The sequence below is a fragment of the Orycteropus afer genome, unplaced genomic scaffold (assembly GCF_000298275.1).
Source record: "Orycteropus afer afer isolate SDZICR_OR568_19922 unplaced genomic scaffold, OryAfe1.0 scaffold00035, whole genome shotgun sequence".
Lineage (NCBI taxonomy): Eukaryota > Metazoa > Chordata > Mammalia > Tubulidentata > Orycteropodidae > Orycteropus > Orycteropus afer.
In genome coordinates, this window is record NW_006921622.1 from 16,840,793 (window position 1) to 16,854,062 (window position 13,270).

General features: G+C 39.6%; 1 protein-coding gene and 1 non-coding gene across 2 annotated transcripts in view; one reads left to right on the top strand and one right to left on the bottom strand.

Moving 5' to 3' along the window:
* MYO3A (myosin IIIA) overlaps window positions 1–13,270 on the top strand; it is a 360,696-nt gene that overhangs the window by 110,786 nt on the left and 236,640 nt on the right. The window lies entirely within an intron of this gene.
* LOC122149609 lies at window positions 9,588–9,691 on the bottom strand. The gene has a single exon (XR_006163232.1). It is a non-coding gene; the product is annotated as a U6 spliceosomal RNA (small nuclear RNA).

Genomic DNA, 13,270 nt, shown 5'->3' on the forward strand with positions numbered 1-13,270 from the left:
TATATTCTCCTGAAAGAGGAAGAGCTGCATAAATGAAGAGAGCAATTAAAATGTAGTGGGTGGGTCTAGGTAGCTATGACATCTGTCACTCTAGTGATTACTAGAGTTGATTTTGGTGATATGGCTGGCCAGGTTGAGTGCCTACATCCTCACTATCGTTAAACAACACACTGGGCCAAAGGGTCAAATAAAAACTAGTCTTTCAGGGCAGCAGTGGGTTCAGTGGTAGGATTCTCACCCTCTGTGGGGGAGACCCAGCTCACTTCCTGGCCAGTGAACTCACGTGCAGCTACCACTTACCTGTCAGTGGAGGCTTGGGCTGCTGTGATGCTGAAGACTTTTCAGTGGAGCTTCCAGACTAAGATGGAAGAAAGACCTAGTGATCAGCTTTCAAAAATCTTCCATTGAAAACTCTGTGGATCAGCATGCTCTGGTGTGCAGCCAATCATGGGAGTGGTGCAGGACCAGGCAGCATTTTGTTCTGTTATATATAGGGTCGCCATGAATCGGGACAACTGGAAAGCGACAACAGCCTTCTAGGGCACATCAGTGAAAACCTGCACTCCCATTGTTCCACCAGATGTGACTCTGTTACTGGAATTTAAAGATGGATAAGGAAACTAAAACAAAGCCATTGATTAAATTTCTGTTTAGCAAAGGATTACCAGACTGTCCCAGTGGCTCCTGAATTGGTTATTGCCCTAAATGATAGAGCTTGATATTTACAAAAGTATTTTTAACTAAAGTTAAAGTAAATAAAGCTGTTCTATCACAATAGTACAAATGAATAGTAAGGATGCAGGGCAGCAGTAGTTGTTTCTGTTTTCAATGTGTAGAACTGAAATATAAGTGAAGCTATAATAACAACCCCTAAGGGCATTTATGACCTTTGACAACACAGAAAGAAAACATTTATAGTCTGAAACTATGTCTCTCCAGTATTACAGAGTAAATGAAAAATTTAATCTGGTTAACAAGCTGTACTTTTCACAAGAGAACAAAAAAGAAAATCGTATAGAAGGATTCTGACCTTGCTTTCTCCAGGTCTTACTGAAATTGAACATTAAATAAAGTGACAAGAATGGACTCCAATTCCATAAAATGAAAGCAAATGGAAAATATTAACAGTATAAAGTTATCTTGAAACCTATGTGTACTTTTTCCTTGAGTGTATCAATTAACTATAAGCAGTTGTTGTTGTTGTTGTTATGTGCTGTCGAGTCGGACCCGACTCATAGCGACCCCTCCTTGGGTTTCCAAGGCAGTATCACTACGGAAGTAGATTGCCCCATCTTCCTTCCGAGGAGTGGCTGGTGGGTTTGAACCGCCAGCCTTCTGGTTAGCAGTCAAGTGCCTTAGCCACTATGCTACCAGAGCTCCCAACTATAAGCAGAGCTAAAAATAAAATTAAAATAATTTTTATTGGCCCCACAGTAGATGGCCATTTAATAAAAGCAAAACATTCACTCCTTTCTCTAGAAAATATGTGAGGCTGTGATCTGGTCTATGGGGTATAGCAGACAGCAGATAAAAATCCTGTTTTAGTGAGAAGACCTAGATATTAAATAGAATAAATTAGTAAATTTGGTGGTATATTAGATGGTGATGTATGTTGTTGTTGTTAGTTGCCATGGAGTTGGCTCCAACTCATGGTGACCCCGTGTGTGCAAAATAGACCTGCTCCATAGGGTTTTCAGGGCTGTGACCTTTTGGTAGGTAATAAATCACCAGGCCTTTCGTCTGAGGCATCTCTGGGTGCATGCTGAAGAATAAATAGAGCAAAGTAATGAGGATTGGGAGTCTTAAGGTGGGATGTAATTGTAATGTTATAAAGGGTAGTCAGACTTCCCAAAGAACAGCTTGGCTCTCTTAGGAGAGCTGTCTGGGCAGAGGGAAGAGTTGGGGCAGAGGCTTTGAGGCTGGAGTGTGCTGGATGTGACAAGCACTGCAACTAGGTGGAAAAGAATGAGCCAGGACTGTAGTGTTAGGAGATAATGTCATAGAGGCAGTGGGATGTAGGGTCAGATTATATATGCTACTCCTGAGTGCCATGGAACCATTAGAGGGTTCTGATCAGGGGGATAATATATCTAAAATATGTATAAAAAATTATTTTCACTATTCCTCATAATCAAGGTAAGAAATAATGTTGTCTTAAAGATCAAGGTAGTAGCAGTGGAGGTTATGCCTCAGAAATAGAGATTTAAGATTTTATTAAATACTCTGTGTTGAGGGCTTAGAAGAAGAGAAAACTGTTGTTCAATTGTAAGAAAGCTTTTTCTTGCTTATAGGCAGGGCTTCATTATCCCTTGCTTGTTCCCCTTATCCCTGCCCACAGTGAAAACCCATTGTCATTGAGTTGATTCCAACTCATGGTGACCCCAAGTGACAGAGTAGAACTGCTCTGTAGGACTTCCTTGGCTGTAAACTTTACAGAATCTTATCACCAGGCTTTTCTTAAGTGGTGCTGCTACATGGGTTCAAGTCACTAAACTTCAGGTTACTTGTCAAGTGTGAACTATTTGCACCATCCAGGGAACTGTCCACCGCACACGTTTGTAAATAAATAAATAGTTGCCAAGTGAACTCTAACTTCTGTGTGTCAGAGCAGAACTATGCTCCATAGTGTTTTCATTGGGTGTTTTTTCAGAAATAGATTGCCTGGCTTTTCTTCTCTTCCATGGTGCCTTGGAATGGACTTGAACCTACAGACCTTAGTTTAGCAGCTGAGTGTATAAACTGTACCACCCAGGGTCTCCTGCTTTTGTAAATAGCGCCTATTAAAAAAAAAAAAAAAAAAACTCTGATGCCTATTTGCACAAGGCAATAGCTCAGGGGGCAGGAATGCAGAGGAAGGAAGGACAGAGGGAAGAGGTAACTACAAGGCGGAAGTGAGAAGAGAGCTGTTAAGTCGTGGGGATTATGGTCAATGTCATGAAACAAAATGTGTGTGAACTGCTATCTGGAATTGGCTCTGTAAACTTTCACCCTAATCACTATAAATTTTTTTTTTTAATAAAGAAAGAAATCAAACAACATATTGCACTGGGCAAATCTGTTGCAAAAGAAGTCTTTAAAGTGTTAAAGAGCAAAGATGTCACTTTGAATACTAAGGTGCAACTGACCCAAGCCATGGTATTTTTAATCACCTCATATGCATGTGAAAGCTGGACAATGAATAAGGAAGACTGAGAAAGAATTGGTGCAATTGAAGTTTAGTGTTGGTGAAGAATATTCAATATACCATGAACTTCCAGAAGATTGGACAAATGTGTCTTGAAAGAAGTACAGCCGGAATGCTCCTTAGAGGCAACACTGGCAAAACTTCATCCCTGGAGGAGGATATCATGCTTGGTAAAGTAGTGATTCAATGAAGAGGAAGAAGATCTTCGACGAAATAGACTGACACAGTGGCTGCAAAAACAGACTCAAGTATAGCAGTAATTGTGAGGATGCCACAGGACCAGGTAATGTTTTATTCTGTTGTACATAGGGTCACTGTGAGTCCAAATCAATTGGACAACATCTGACAACAGCAGCAACTCTGTACGAATCACTGTCCATGCAGAATGGAAGGCCCAAAGATAAACAGGATGTGCTAGTCTCCTTGGAAATAACATTCTCATAGTGTCATGAATATAACATTGTATTAAAGACATAATAAAAATACTCTCTAAAGTCTCATCTGGGCTGCTATCCACATGCATGATCAGTCTCAAAATTTTCTATATTTTGTTTGTTTGTTACTGTTTTAATGAGATATAATTGGCATACAGTGTAATGCACATATGTAATGTGTACAATTTAATGAGTATTGATAGACGTATTCCCATGAAACATCACAATAACCAAGGCAATGAGCATTTCCATCAGTAGTTTCCTCATAACCCTTTGTAAACCATGCTCTCCATCAACACAAACCCAGGGAACTACCAACTATTCTGTCACTACATATTACTTTGCAATTTCTAGAATTTTATTGAAATGGAATCATACCATGTATATTCTTTACTGTCTGACTCCTTTCACTCAATACAATTATTTTGAAATTCAAAAAGAACTCTGTTTGATCACTCTTTGGAGTATGCTCTCTGTTTCCTGGAAAGACCCTTACTAATGCACCCAGACACCCATTGGCCTCACTCTAACCCAAAGATGCTGGTTTCTTGTCGTGGCTAATAATCCACTGCCATTGAGTCGGTTCCAACTCATAGTGACCCTATATGACAGAATAGAAATGCCCCATAGGGTTTCCAAGACTGTAAATCTTTGCAGAAACAGACTGTTTCATCTTTCTCCCACAGAACAGCTGGTGAGTTCATATCGCTGACCTTTTGGTTAGCAGCTGAATGCTTTAATCACTATGCCACCAGAGCTCCATCTTGTCATCAAGTCACATAAAATATTTGAGTGTTCCCTCCAAAAACCCTGAAGCCTGCTCAATGTTTATTTTACCTATCCCTAGATGACTTCCTTAGGAGCTCTGGTAGCATAGTGCCTAAGGCACTTGACTGCTAACCAGAAAGCTGGCGGTTCAAACACACCAGCCACTCCTCAGAAGGAAGATGGGGCAATCTACTTCCGTAGTGATACTGCTTCGGACACCCAAGGAGAGGTCACTATGAGTCGGGTCCTACTCGCCGACACATAACAACAACAACAGATGACTTCCTAGCTCATTATCCATAGACGTTATACAAAATGTTTCTACTGTTCAAGCTTCCAATACTCATTTCCCTTTTTCTCAGCTGGAAACTAACATAAACTCATTCAACTTTCCTTTCTTCTGTTTCAAAATTTCACTATATTTTCACCCATCTCCCTACTCTTTCCTATTTCTAGGGTAGAAATATCCTTTTTCTTTTCCAAGTTTAATCCTCCCACTTGTCTTTTAATTCTTTTTCCCATGGAACTTGTTTAATCATACTATCAGAGTCTTCTTCTGCTGTGGATCCATGTTCTCAGCTTATCAAGCCCTCAGCCATCCTGATTTGTCCACCTTTCAATTTGCTGCTTTCTCCTCAAGCTATAATCTTCTCTGCTTTTCACTGTTAGCTCTCAAAAGGGCAATCTCAATTCACAGAAACCAGACCAGTTGCCACTGAATTTACTCTGACTCATGGTGACTCCATCTGTGTCAGAGCAGAACTGTCATCCATAAAGTTCTCAGTGGCTAATATTTTGGAAGTAGATCATGAGGCCTTTCTTCTGGGGCACTCTGGGTAGACTTCAACCTGCAACTTTTCAGTCAGCAACCAAGAATATTAGCCGTTTCCTCCACTTAGGGACACGAGATTCACAGAACCTTATTTCCATTTACTTTTTTGACCCATTATATCTCTGGATTCCAATTCTACCCTCTCTGTTATTATTCTTTTGAAAGTAACGGGTGATCTTTTTTGTTGTCCAGTTCAACTGCTCTTTCTAAATTTCATCCTATTCAGTTTTTATGTGGCCTTAACTTTATCAATCTATTATCTCCTTGAAACTCTGTCTTCTGTAGTTTTCATGACATCTGACTTCTTCCTCCTGTATTTCTCATTGTTCCTAACTTCAGTCACCTCCTTTTCACCATCATTTCTTAGTGAAGATGGAGTGAAATGGGCAGATTTGAGAACTTTTAAGGAGGTAAAAACAACATACATTATTTGGTGATGGAGTGGATATAGGAGGTAAAAGAGACCAAGGTATCTGGTGTGTGAACTCAATGGTTTGTGATGTCCGTCAGTGAGTTAAGAAACAGTAGAAGAGTTACAGGTTTTGTAGGGGCCGACAGTGCTTTGGTTTTGCACATTTGCAACTTGAAAGCAGTTAAGACATCTGTATTTCTCAGTAATCATGCCCTTCCCTACCCATTCCCCTCAGCCTCCGATCTCATACACTATTGTTGTTAGGTGAATCTGAGTCAGTTTTGAATCATAATGACTCCATGTGACAGAGTAGAACTGCCCTGTAGGGTTTTCTGGGCTGTAATCTTTAAGCAAATTTCTCAGTCTTTCTCCTGTGAAGCAGTTAGGTGGGTTTCAACCACCAACCTTTTGGTTAGCAGCCGAGTGCTCAGCTATTGCACCACCAAAGCCCCTTTTCTTGCACCTTAGCACTGTACATTCTGGCCATTGCAGGTCATCACTGTCCATTAGCAAAAGGCCCTGCAGTTGCCCACTTATGTGCTATGTTCTATCAGATTTGACCACTCACCAGTTGCCGCGTCTGGCAAAACCATACAGGTCACGAAATGAAGCGACACGAAGGATTAATGGTTTTTTATAAAGGAACGGGGCCAGGCAGACACCCTGCATTATTCTGCAAGAGCGACCCCTGATGTATCTGTTCTGTTTTATTTATACATACACATGCAATTACATCATTATTCTTGATATTTCTTTAAGACCATCAAGTATTCAATCAAATACTGTTTTACAGTAAAATCAAATATTTCCTTATAACAATCAGTTATTAATTAAAAGTTAAAGTTTTACTCTTTCCAGTACCCAGAGGCATTTTCCCATGTCCAAATGTGTTAGATAATTAATAAGGTTAACATCTCTTGCAGGATTAGCAAATAATCACTAAGATACCTCATTCTAAAACATAACGTGATTGTTAAGGTACATGATTCTAAAGAATGGTTTCCAAGGTATACTATTCTTTGGGCAAAACATTATTCCAGGGAAACAGGTTAGCAAACATTCTGCTGGGGCAACGTTCCGCCCCAGGAACACAAAGGTGAAGCCAAGCAATCATTCAACTGTAGGAGAGGCCTTGCCATCGCTTAAAGCAAACATTCAACCACAGGAGAGGTCTTGCCATCTCTTAACTGTAATTAGAACATGTGCCTTGCAATCATGTTCTTTTGGGGGTCTTTTTCTTGGTCTCCAACAACCAGTTACCACCCCTGCATACAAATACTCTTCCTCAGGTTACTGAGATCCTATTCATAACTGAAGACCAAAATTAAGTGCTAAATATACTGAGAAACCAGTCCCAGTTCAGCAGAATGGAATAGTTATTGCCTCCTTGTTATTTCCACAGCAATTTAAATATTATTTCCGTTTTGGCACTTTCCACTTGCCTCGTGTTAAGTTTTCAATGTGTATTTTCATATCTTCTACTAGATGGAAAGTCATTAAATGTAGTCCAGATCTTATTTCAGGAGCTCTGGTAGCATAGTGCTTAAGGCATTTGACTGATAACCAGAAGGCTGGCTGTTCAAACCCACCAGCCATCCCTCAGAAGGAAGGTTGGGCAATCTACTTCCATAGTGATACCACCTTGGAAACCCAAGGAGGGGTCGTTATGAGTCAGGTATGACTTGATGGCAGTGCTTTTTTTTTTTTTTTTTTAATCTTATTTCAACCAAAATAACCCCACAACACTTAAGACAATGCCTTGCACTTAACTGGGTCTCCATCAATATTGATTGAATAGATTGATTTGTATTAAATTGACACATATACGAGAGGATTCTAAAGAAAATACCTTTCCAAAATCTTTATAAACCAAAAACCAAGCTCACTGCTGTCAAGTAGGATCCGACTCATAGTGACCCCTCCTTGGGTTTCCAAGGTGTTATCGCTATGGAAGTAGATTGCCCAACTTTCTTTCCGAGGAGTGGCTGGTGGGTTTGAACCTCCAGCCTTCTGTTAACAGTCAAATGCCTTAGGCACTATGCTACCATCTTTATAGCTGTCACTGTCTATAAATGTGAACTTTTTTTTTTTAACAATCAAAGTTCGTTTGCCTTTCAATTCTACTATATGATACCTAGCATGTAATTAAGTCTAACAAATAATGGTATTCACATTTTTAAAAATTATTTGATAGTGGAAGCATGAAAGTTGACCAGAACAGTCATGATTGATTAGATACTCGCTGGTGTATAATAATTATGGAAACATTTAGATGTTCTCGGGAAAATCCAGGTGTACTTACTCTTTTAAGAAAAACTCAACATTCCAGTAAGAAAAATTATTTAAAGCTATTACTTACCCAAACAAATTGTAGAGCATTCAGTTTGTTGCAGACAAATGTAGATTTCATCTTAAGGTAATGATGAGAATAGGATAAAAGCATTTTCCTTTGGCAAGTAATCATTTATCCATTCATTTATTCATTCTGCAAATATTTATTGAGTACCTTCTATGTGTCAGCTACTGTTCTAAGTGCTTAAGGTACATTAACAACCAGAAGATGGTCAAGAAATGTAAAATATTTTTGCAGTTGGTGATTCTTTTTTATTTTTATTCACAGAATGTACTTTAGAAATTATTTTTCCTAATTATTTGTTAAACCTTTATTTGCTTTTAAAGTATTTAAGTCGTGGAGAAAGCTTTTATAAACTAATTTATACACCTGAATTAATTATATATAATTTATATATTTTCAAAACCCACATGAACAAATATAAAAAAACCTGTGAAAGGCTGAACCTGTGTAAGGCAGAAATCAGACCAAGAAGGAAAACTCAAATATTTCCCACTAATAGAGAGCAATAGAAAAGTGGTAAGACTGTGCCTTGTCAAAGGCAGAAAACTTAGGAGACCCAGAAAAACAAAGAGTCCCATTGTGCTCTAGTTCTCACAGGTTTCACTGTATAGTTATGTCAATTAATCAGATAGTACCTGAAGCACTAAGCAGTGCTACATACTTGATTTTAACGTTTTTCTGCTTTAAAAATGAGTATGTTCAGACACAGAAGCCGTGGCTTAAATTATCTGTTTTGTTTATTGTCACACTATCTTAATATTATTTGTTTATATGTTTATTGTCAACTCTTCCATCAGAATGTATGCTCCATGTGAGCAGGGACCTTATCTGTTTTATTTACAGCTTTATCCGGCTCTGAACAGTGCCTGGAACATATTAGGTGCTCCAAAAAATTAATTATCTGTTGAATGAAGTAATGCATCAATGCATGTTGAAATACGAACAGTTTAAGGCTCTACCTATTGTGTGTGTATGTTTGTGAGAGATAGTGAAAGTATAATAAGTAAGAAGAGGGAAAAAATCCAAACCCACTGCATCAAGTCAATTCTGACTCATAGTGACCCCCATTGGGTTTCCAAGGTGGTAAATCTTTATGGAAGTAGATTACCAAGTCTTCCTTCCATGGAGTGGCTGTTGGGCTTGAACTGCCAACTTTCTGGTTAGCAGCCAAATGCCTTAGGCACTACACCACCTTGGAGCTCCTTAGAATAAGAATGGAGATGGCATATTTATCATCTGATGTGTTACCTCAAGTTTTACCATGAAGTAGGAGAAATCATAAATTTGCTGACCTCACTTTGCACAGGTCTTAAGATTAAAAGGAAATGAACTTTATTACATTTAAGTATTCTAGTTCTCAAGCTCTGTGATCTTATATATTGTCAGTTGTGTAGCTCTTTAAATACTGGGCTACTTATATATTGTCAGTTGTGTAGCTCTTTAAATACTGGGCTGCTTTTTTTTTTCTTTTTAACTATTGTGTTGAAAACATGCATAACGAGACATTCACCAACATAACAACTTCCCCAGCTCAGGGACATTGATGACATTTTTCATGTTGTGCCACCATTATTGCTATCCTTTTCTAAAATATTCCACCAAAAAATATAAGCTGCTTCATGAATTTGCATGTCATCCTTGCACAGGAGCCATGCTAATCTTCTTTGTATCTTTCCCATTTTAATTACTGGGCTACTTTTAAAGCTGAGCGACAGTATTATTGATGAAACTAACCATGCCACTTGAAAGACTAGAAATGTGAGAAATCCACTAGGGCTGGTTTCTGGGGACTGCTATAACTATCCTTTTGCCTCTCAGTCTTCCTGATGTTTAAGGCCAAACCAAGTGACAGCAATGCTGACCATGCTTTCCAGGGCAATCCACTTGCTGTTGTCCCTGTTCAGCAGTAATTGATGGTGCACAAATACAAGACAATGAGGAGAAATACAGCAGGCAGTGCCAGTACCCAGAAGGCTTCTCCAGCTAAACGGACCTGGCTGGGCAGTAGCACTCAACCCTGAACCAGAAATAAAAGGAAGGGAAGGGCACTGAGGCCAGGATGTACCTTCACCACATCCTCTTGTTGTTGTTGTTATTTGCCGTCTAGTCGGCCTGACTCATAGCGACCCCTCCTTGGGTTTCCGAGGTAGTATCACTACGGAAGTAGGATTGCCCAACCTTCCTTCCGAGGAGTGGCTCGTGGATTTGAACCGCCTGTTACTTTTAAAATCAGTCTTGAAAACTGCTGTTAGAATGTTCCTCTCAGTCAATTCCAACTCTTAGTAATCCCATGTGACAGAGTAGAACTTCCCCATAGGATATTCTTGGCTGTAATCTTTGTGGGTGCAGATTGCCAAATCTTTCTCCTGAAGAGCACCTGGTGGGTTTGAATCACTAACGTTTCTGTTAGCAGCCGTAGGCTTAACCATTGTGCTACTGGGGCTGCTTGCAGTAAGAATAGGGAGGAGAAAGAGATAAGAATTGTTGGCCTTGTTTTCCAGCCCGTAATACAATACCTCACTCCTGCTGGCAGTTTCTCTTCTGAGTACAAACATGATTTGAAATAAATAAAATGATACCCTACAAAAACAAGGATGTTTGTGAATCGTCCATCAACAGGGCTTGGATTTTGGTCTGTTTTTCCAGTAGTGGGAAAAAACTTGTCCAAATTCATCTCATTTCTTGCTGGGTTTATGGTAAAGCCAGTGTTCGTAAGCTTACAGTTCAGGGTTGCTGAAGTTAGAGGGGGTCAGTTGTGGTACAAGAAGAGAGTGAAGGCAACCAAATGAGGAGTAAGCCCATGACCATAACAGTAATACCAATACTACTCAGAAGGCACTAAAGAAATCACTTTCTATGTAGTATATAATTTAATCTCATAACAGCTTCATGAAATTAGCTATTATTATTCCAGTTTACATCTAAAGAAGCAGATTAAGTTACTTTTCCTAAGACCACATGGCAAGTAAATAATAAAGCTACAGTTGGAATAATAGCAGCTAATATTGGCTATAGTACAAACTTCCTTAATTCTAATTAAGAATTTTACATGAAATAATTCATTTTATCCTTACCAAAAAGAAAACTCTTGTTGTCTGATCTGAGCATTCTGATTCTAAAGCTTCTGATTTTTTTTTTTTTTTTTTTTTTGTGATTTGGGTGAAAATTTACAGAGCAAATTCACTTTCCATACAGCAGTTCACATACACTTTGTCTCATGGCATTGACCACAATTTACCACAATGCAACCCTTCCCACTTCCTCCCAATAGTTACCTCTTCCCTGTGTCCATCCCTCCATGTACTCCTGCCCCTTGAGCTGTCTCCTTGTGCATAAGCAGACCTTCTTTCTCCCATGATGTTCTCTCTAAGGAGTGTATCTACCTCAGGTAAATTTTCAACTCATATGTTTGTCTTTTGTTTGGCTGGAAGCCACTGGTGTGGGTTCAATTTCAGACCTGAAAGGCAGCTAGGGGCCATCAGACCAGCAAACCTGGTCTCCTGCCCCTTTTTTTTTTCTCCAAATGATTTTGAGTTTTGTTCCACATTGTTCTCCCTCTCTATCCAGGATCTCCTACATAGATCCTCTTCCAAGTGGATGACAGTGGTAGTCGGGCACCATCTAGTTCTTCTGGTCTCAGTCATATAGGCTGCAGGTCAGATGGTATACCAGTCACTAGGACTAATTGTTTCCACGAATCTTTGGTATTCTTCATTTTTCTTTGCTCTGGATGAGGAGAGATGCATCGTTGCATCTAGATGGCAGCTTGCAAGCTTTTAAGATCCCAGTTGCTACTCGCTAAAGTAGGAGGTGGAACAATGTTTTGTGTAGTATGTTATGCCAGTTGAGCTTGATGTCCCCTGTGACTGTCCCAAGCCCACAGGTTCAACGACTTGGTCCCTCTGGGTAGCTAGCTGTGACCAAGCAGTGACTACAACCTTGCCCCTTGTGAGCCACTATACACCTGGGAATTCAGATCATACACATAAACTTATAAGACCATTGTCTGCCAACCCTATACATGTTCTTGGGTACACTCCCCACTTCATAGACATACCTACTAGTTCCACCTGTCCACCCATCTGTCCACACGTATTCCCATGTTTGCCTTCACTGACAGCTCAGTACTGTATGTAAAAGGCTTCATCTTTGTTGTCTGTACCACCCATGTACGTCTCTATATCTTTCTCTTCCTCAATGCCACCATATTGATCACTCACATTTGGTACGTTGCCCTTCTCTTCACCCAAATCCATTCTTATCTCTACCTATCTAACAGTGTACCCTCCCCTCCTCTCCCACCGCGGGTAACCAACAAAGAAAATTTCCTTCCATAGATAAACCTTTCCTTGACTTTTGTAATAATGGACCAATACAATATTTGTCCTTTTGTGATTGACTTATTTCACTCAGCATAATGTCCACCAAGTTCATCCACATTATGCAGTGTTCGCAGATTCTACATTATTCTTTAGCATTGCATAATATTCCATTGTGCGTATGTACCAGTTTGTTTATCTATTCCTCAGTTGATGGACACCTAGTTGTTTCTGTCTTTTGGCTATTGTAAATAGTGCTGCGATGAACAGGGTGTGCATATGTCTGTTCTTGTCATGGCTCTCACTTATTTAGGATATATATCTAGTAATGAAATGGCTGAGTCAAATGGTATTTCTAATTCCTTTTGAAGGAATCACCATAGTGCTTTCCACAATGGTTGTACCATTTTACAGTCCCACCAGCAGTATATGAGAGTCCCAATCTCTCCACATCCTTGCCAGCATTTGTTATTTTCTATCTTGTTGAACTTTGCTACTAGTGCTGGGGTAAGATGGTATCTCATTATTGTTTTGATTTGCATCTCTCTAATAGCTAATGGTAAGCACTGGTGGCGTAGTGCCTAAGGCATTTGACTGCTAACCAGGAGGCTGGCAGTTCAAATCCACCAGCCACTCCTCAGAAGGAAGGTTGGGCAATCTATTTCCATAGTGATACTGCCTCAGAAACCCAAGGAGGGGTCACTATGAGACAGATCCCACTCGAGGGCAATGGGTTAATAGCTAATGATCGTGAGCATTTCTTCATATATTTCTTGGCCGCTTGAATATCCTCCTTGGTGAAGTGTCTTTTCCTGTCTTCTGCCAATGTGTTAATTGGATTTTTGTCTTTTTGTTATTGAGGTGTTGGAGTTTTCTATAAATTCTAGAGATAAGTACCTTGTCAGATATGTCATTACCAAATATTTTTTCCCAATCTATAGGTTCTCTTTTGACTCTTTTGGAGA